The sequence below is a fragment of the Notolabrus celidotus genome, chromosome 13 (genome assembly GCF_009762535.1).
Source record: "Notolabrus celidotus isolate fNotCel1 chromosome 13, fNotCel1.pri, whole genome shotgun sequence".
Classification (NCBI taxonomy): Eukaryota; Metazoa; Chordata; class Actinopteri; order Labriformes; family Labridae; genus Notolabrus; species Notolabrus celidotus.
The window spans coordinates 25296268-25303953 of NC_048284.1; positions in this window are offsets into that span (position 1 = coordinate 25296268).

The following is a 7686-nucleotide window of genomic DNA, read 5'->3' on the forward strand; positions in this document are numbered from 1 at the left end:
GTAACACTGAACATTCAGAAGACAATTATTGTACTTTTGACTCCACTACATTTCTATCAGTGCTGTAGTTACTCTGTACTTTTGCTTTGAAGTCAGCTCATGAATTTCCTTCTCTTTTCTGAAATCTGATCCCAAAGACAGTAAAATGTGTTTGTGTAGTTCTGTTTGTCTCAGTGGTTTAGTCGTACCTGTATATCGTGCGTCTCCACGGTTGAACGTGGAGCAAACACAGAGTAGATTTCAGTCAGATCAGGCAGTTCATTTAGAGGTGGTAATGATGGCTATAATTCTCCACCTGAGTACCCATGTCCATATCTTCAGCCCATGTTAGAGGTTTTTGAAATGAAGAATGATACGCATCGTTTCAAATGTTCTCCCTGTTTCCCACTCTGCCCAAACATACAAACATTCACTGTCCAACCTGGGAAAGTGTGTTGAGCTTCGTCACATTTGTTTCATTCCAGATGAACATTTCAAACTAAGTTGTCTGTGCTTGCAGTAACTTGGTATAGTTTTTAGAAATTTCAAGTTATGGTTTTTAGTTTTTAGATAAACATGATGTAACAGAATATACTTCTGTATTCATGACTGCATTTATGTATTGGGAGAATACGTTTTGAGAAATTTTAAAAAGTACTTTCAATACTAAGTATTTTTAAAAGCAACTACTTCAGTACTTTAACTCAAGTAATAATTTGACTGAACAACTTTCACTTGTATTGGAGTAATATTTGACTAGGAGTATCTATACTTTGACTTAAGTTCAGAAGACGAGATAGTTACTCATTGGTAAATGTAATGTGAAATGGCTGCTGTGTCTCTATTACTTCTTGAACTTGACTTCTTGTCGGCCATAAAGTTAAGGAAACTCTTGAAACATTTACCAAGATAATATATATGTTATTCATAGTTATTTGTGACAAAACAAAATAACACACACACACACACACACACACACACACACACACACACACACACACACACACACACACACACACACACACACACACACACACACACACACACAAACACACATGTCTGTGGTAATACTCTTTCACTAGATAATGTGCAGTGTTCGCCGTTTTTGTACACTTCTTTCTTTTCTCCTCAAATGTGTCTTCTGAAAAACAGAGTTTGTTTATTCTATGTTTTGAAAGATTAATTTATTCATTTTTTAGAACTCAAAAAAAAAAATACAACAATAAAACTAAGCACAACTACTTTAATGTTTATTGTATGTCAATATTGAACAGTGTGAGGCATCTTCAGTTACTTCTCACTCTTTGCTAGGCGTCAACCTCTCTCCAGCGTGGGACGTCCTAAAGCCTTGCCCATGGAAATAACCCATAATAACCTTTGCTCAGGCGTCGGTTGAATACCTCTCTGCCGTGACGCAATTTCTCACCTGTGTTTGGAGGATGTTAACAAGTGTCAAGGCTAACACCATGATAATTCCCACAGGAATAAGAGGAATAGAAGATGGGCTAAACTACTTTGCTATTTAGAGAGTGAAAAGTTTAACCTGGGGAAAGCCTATGCACCTTTCTATAAGCTTTTGGGTTTTGCCTTGGAAAAAAAAAGGTGGATGGTGTGACTTCCTATTAACACACCAAACATAATGTGTCACTGTGAGGCTCTTTGGACTTGGTTCAACTGAAACCCTGAGACATCAGACTTTTTATGTGACTAGCCCACATCAGGCTATGTAAACATCATAATCTCACTACAACAGTGCTTCTCCTTCTTAATCTAACAACAACAACTGGCTCTGGTGTTCTATATGGCAGAGGGCTGCCAGTAAAAATATTTCAGGTATGTCAGGAAGGGGAGAAGACCTCTGGTGTAAGAAAATGCAACAACAATAGGCGGGTTTCCTGGAGTTACAGTGGACCTCTTGGTTGTACTTTTCTTTTCCTGTTTGGTGAATATGGTCCAGAGAAACGTGCCTGTCAGCACGGCCCATGCTGTGTTTGAGTGTGTGTATGAGATAAGGTCTGATTGTTTGTGTATACACTCCACCTGTGAGGCAGCATGTTCCTCCCATTCAACTCTATTTGCATGTGTTTGTTTGTGTGTGTGTTAGAGGCTTTTTGTTCATGCAGAGATGCAAATGCAATATCAGCTCTACAATCCCACCCACCTAGATGGCACTGTTGGGCCACACAAAGGTTGAGCCCTGCCTGTAAACAGACCTTGAATCTGAGGTAATGCTGTTGCAGTGGGAGACAGTTCAGTCTTTGGTTACATTGGTGTGCAGGTCAGTGTTTCTAAGGTGTGACATCCATGATAAAGACATAAGAGATAACATCCGATGACTTGATTCTCTAATCAATTTCCAAACCTTTCCTCTTGTTTCGTCTGAAGGTTGCAACCTTGAGCGTGGAATAATGAACATTAGACCAGCCAGCTCTTGCCAATGTGCCCAAAGGCAGTTAAGCTCCCATCCATTCCAAACCTGATAAAGGTGATAAGGAGCAAGCTTTAATAGGATCAGAGGCAGGGTTAAAAGGAAAGAGGATCTGCTCTCATTGATACAGACACAGCAAGGAGCTTAAAATAACTGGTATTCATTCTGATTAAATGCTGAAAATCAAAGGGACTTAAATGAATAAGCACATTAAATGTCCTTGTTATAATCTTTTAAACCTGTCAATTGTGATGTTTGTTTCAAATGCCACATTTAGCAGAGAAAAAAGAGATTCAGGACCATAGACTGTCTGCAAGAAGTGGATTTAACAACTAGTTTCACTAGTGAAGTTAAAGAGAAAGTGCCTTCCATGATTATTAGAAGAATTATCATTTTGTCCAATTTAAACTAAATTAGATGATAATACAGAACAAGATTTAGGGTGTGGCTATGTTTCTCATCTAGGTCTTGTCTCACCCTGTTAGGATTCTATTTTGCATAACCATCGGCTAACTATACATTATCCAGCTTATGACCTGGCTACCAACCAAAGATACAAACAAGTTGATACAAAGTAATGATCTATTGATCATTTTGTTGATTTAAAAATGATTTATTCATACAGCTTAAAATAATACACCACCATCTGTGTCAACAGGATTCTCACCAGCCTATAGGTTGAAATTTAAATTAAACTCAGCTTTATTCACATTATAGTCTAAGCATAAGTCTGCTTTATTTTTATAAATCAACTTATAATTCAACATTTACATTCACATTGAAGTCTGAATATTGACATTTGCCCCTTGTTATTCTCAACAGATGCAAAAAATAACAGAAACACCTTTATGTTCCTCTTCCTGCTGTAACTTCTCTTTTGGCATTTTCTTCTCACTCAACCATGCTGTAACACTGTCAAAGTGTACACTGTGGTACGGTTTGTGGTTGCTTCCTGTCTGTTTCCTTCAATTTGGTTGACATCTCCTTCACTTAGCTCCTTGCGTATTTAAACATCTCTTGCTAAGTTCTGCTCTGTTTTACCACTTCTCGTCTTCTTTTCTCTGCTGCCGACTGATCAGCCATTAACCATTAATTGAAAGTTTTTTGTTCTCAAAATAAATTGAGAGTATTATTGAAAATATCCTAAAGATAGGAAAGTTGTACATTTCTAGGTAACCTATTTAGGCAAGTGATTAAATGTTGGCTAAGGGTTATCAAACATGTCTTTTTCATTTGAAATATAGTCTTATGCCTCTTCAGAACACCCCTATTCGTTGTCCTTCCCAAGAATACGGAAGTATTGAAAGATAACAACTGTCAGATATTGTTTATTTATAGAACTTACAAGCTGGTTTACAATAGTTTAACATTTTACCTGCATGATGTCAAGTGAAAATGACTGCTGTGTGAACTGATCAAATGGACCCAGGATGTAACTTGAGTTAGTGAGCTTTTGCATTTGCCCAAATATACAGTAGCCTTTCTACACAGAACCCCACAATGGCGTAATATTGGTGCTCCAGCATGTGACTTTCCATTGCGTCATGGCTATGAGGAAGCACATATGGGCTTCCCTATAGCGCAGCTTTATATAGCATATCCTGCAAACTCACAGTGTAATCTCTCATACACACACCCAGACCTGCACACATATACAATGCTGCTCCAATCTTTGTGGCCACAACGTTTAAAATGACTCTCTCCTGCCTCTGTTTCATCTCTGTTACTACCAATGATGCAGGCTAAGAGGCAGAACAACTTTACCCCACTGTTATGGCTCTGTGGTGTAGCAGGGGCTCTAACTTCAAAGACTAATCATATACGTCTATTTCTGCTTTTCAAGGATCCATAATTGTCTTTTTTCCTGCCTCCTGTCTGCATCAACATCAAAATATTGGCTATTTTATGAATGCAGCTATCCAACCTTCTGTTGTGGACCAACACATTAAAGCCTGACCATTGAGAAAAACATCTTAATTACTGGGTTTCCACTAACATGGTTACATGTCTATCCCGAAGTTCTAACAGTATCATTCAAACAACATATGATTTCTTATTCACTGGAGACGTATTCCTGCTCTCTCTTGCAATTTCCCTGCTTTGATGTCATCTAACGAAATCATCAGGAGAATCAATCTCTCCTCCTATTCCCCCGACAACCTATTAAGACCCAATGCTGCCAGAGAGGAAGTCTAGGCAAGCAGCCATTTTTCATACTTCAGCGGTGTCTAAATGTGGTTGATAACAAATGATGAAATCACAATAGCACACAAGTAACCATGTAAATGAATATAAACGAGAGTATTAATTGTGGGAATCGCACTCGTATACACAAGAGGAGCAAGTGCAAATCACATCCAAATCTGTGATGCATTCTCATGTCTTATAATTTCAGTGTAATAGACATCACAAATGGCTTTCTGAAGGGGGAATAGTGGAAACAAGAGCAGCATTATGAGTCGTAATATATAACCACCATACTATTTTTCATCATAAACATATGTGCAATATATCTAACTTTACCACCACAAGTTTCCATTCAGATTACACTCTCTACAGCGCAGCTCTTTCCTCAGATAAAGACATTAGTGTAGGCGTCAATCACTTCCTGTCAGAAAATCCCAGAGCAGTCAATGTGCACTTTCACCATGGTTGGGTGGGCCCTGCTGCCAAAGTATGTGTGGTAGGCTGCTTTCTGACTGACACAACCATTAGAGATTGTTACGCCTGTCTTAGTCTTCCCAGCATAATGGATTATCCACAGAGGGAGCCACTGAGGAGACCACAGGTTCTGCTCTCCTGGATCCAGGTGAGTCAGACAGGACAGGCAGATTGACAGGCAGACCATTTTCCAGGGAGCAGTATTCTCTGTCCGACTCTACAGACCGCTGCTGTAATGATGAGTGAAATCCAGCCCACATATTCACAGATGAGGAACTAATGATAGGCAAGTGAGTGAGTGACAGAGGACAGACAAACAGGTAGCTCAGGTGTGGGAAGTGAATGTAAATTTGATTGATTAGACCTGCACACTATGTGGCTTTGCCTGTTGTGTTCAAACATATATCACAAAGGAATGGAAGTGACAGTCGATATATAAAAAAAACATGTCTAGGTATGACTAAGTCCAGTAGGGACCTGCAGATTGAAAAGATAAGAATTGTTTGGAGTAACATCTCACAGGTGAGGCATATTTGAGTAAGCCTGTATAAAGATGGACAGCAATACAGCTTTCCAAAAGTGAAGCCAGAAAAGTCTTCAAATATGTAAGCCATGTCAAAAAGTAAGCCATGTTTTAAATTAACATATCCAGAATATTAAAGATATGAATACAGCAATTTGTATAATGCTTTGAACATGTTACAGCAGCGCTGATTCACTTGTTTTTGATGTACATACAAGATTGAGCTCAAAGTTAATGCCCAATATGTTAGCAAACAGATACTTTCAATCACCATTCAGCTAACAGGTAACATTAGCAATATCTTTGGAGGCACAATCTGTACCTAAGAGACCAGCACTGGCAGGCAGCTCTGTGGTTGGGCTGACAGGGCTGCAGCCTTTCAGCCTGAAGGTTATGGGTTCAAATCCATGTTTAAGGAAAGTAGAAGGTTGAGGCAGGAACAGTAAAAGGTTGAAGTTGAGAACGTGGAAGGAGGAAGAAGGGGCAGAAGAACAATGTGGCAGGGAGGAAAAAGCAGTGACATCTGCATAACAAGTGGAAAAAAGCAATGAGGAAAGTTCAGAAATAAAACATACCGGAACAGAGGTGGTACACAGTGATATCTCTTCCGTTTCTTCCAACTCAGTTTAAAATTCTTGCAGGGAAGTTTTGTCCCAACCCTTTCCATTTTGTGAAATATTGTGTTTTGTGAAATATAGTTTTTCGGGAAATGATTTTGTGTTTTGAGAACTGTTGTTGTGTTTTGCACTTCAGGGCCATGATAGTGGCACATTAAAACACCATAACAGCATGAAGTGCAGAAGTCTTTTCTTGAGTTGCGGCTGACTGACTTTCCTTGTCATTGCTTGTTGAAGCAGCAAAGTATCTCTGTTTTGCAGTTTATCTACATCTTTATCCACACTTGTGCTCCACAAGCCACCAACACCACCCATGCACAAAACCTGTTTAGAGGGATGTTTTATTTTGATGCTGTAGGTGTATCTAATGCACATGAGCGACGGTTGTGATTGGATGATAGGTGTCACTTGATGGACATGATCAGTTCATAATGGGGTACTCTCTGCGTAGGATCAGTGGATGTTGTCTATTCATTACAGGAAAAGGACGTCAATATAAAGGATGAGGGGAGTCCCTTTTTGGGAAAATCAATTCAGTATTGGACAGATGCTCACGCTAAGTGGTAGACAGACATGCTTCTAGCCAGTACTGTGTGTTTGGTGTGGTTTGTACCATGACTTAGGAAAAGGGTTCAAAGGAGAGATGAGTCTTAAAATAAACAATGAAGTTGACCTATGATTCATAACAATATGCTGAAGGACACCAAAATAGTTTGTTAAGCTAAAGGGCAGAGTCAGGGACATTGAGAATAGATAGCCTGCCAACATGGGCGCTGACATATTGCGCTGGTGCAGCGAAAGCATGTGTGGAAGCAAACTTGCAGGTAAAGCCGCAGGACTTACATCACAACTTTCCCACCAACCAAATCATTGATTAAACTTACTGATGAAACATTGAAGATCCCTCAGGTGGGTACAGTCCACAGCAGAACAGATTATTGTGTGATTTGAAGCTAAGAGTATGGCAATGGAAAGGTCCAGGACTCCTGTGGTAGTGTTTGTTATGTTTCTTGTCTCTTCCTCTTCTCTGCTAGTCTGCTAATTGATGCTGCAGGAGCCCATATTTGTCAACAGTGCTGTCAATCAATCATCTTTTTAAAATCAAATAGTTAATTAAACATAAACTTTTGAACTACACTTCATTAAATAACAATAATAAGCAGAAATGACATATTTATTTAGGATTGTATTTGAGATCTATATAGTCACTGTTCTTTTGTAAAGTAATTGGTAGCTTGCAAAGCTATAACTTTAATTCAGTATCCTCAACTGCTGACTGTAAAGCACAATGGATGCCAGAAGTGTTCATCCTGGTGTGTTTTTCAAGGTAAGACTACAAGGTGTTTAACAGAGTATCTCTTGAACAGCATGCCACTAAACATTCATTATCACATCACCTAGAAAATGAACATGAGCAGGAGCTGTGCATAGTGCTTTGATGTTTCTGCTTTTAAAATCAGACCCCCCCTCCACTTCCC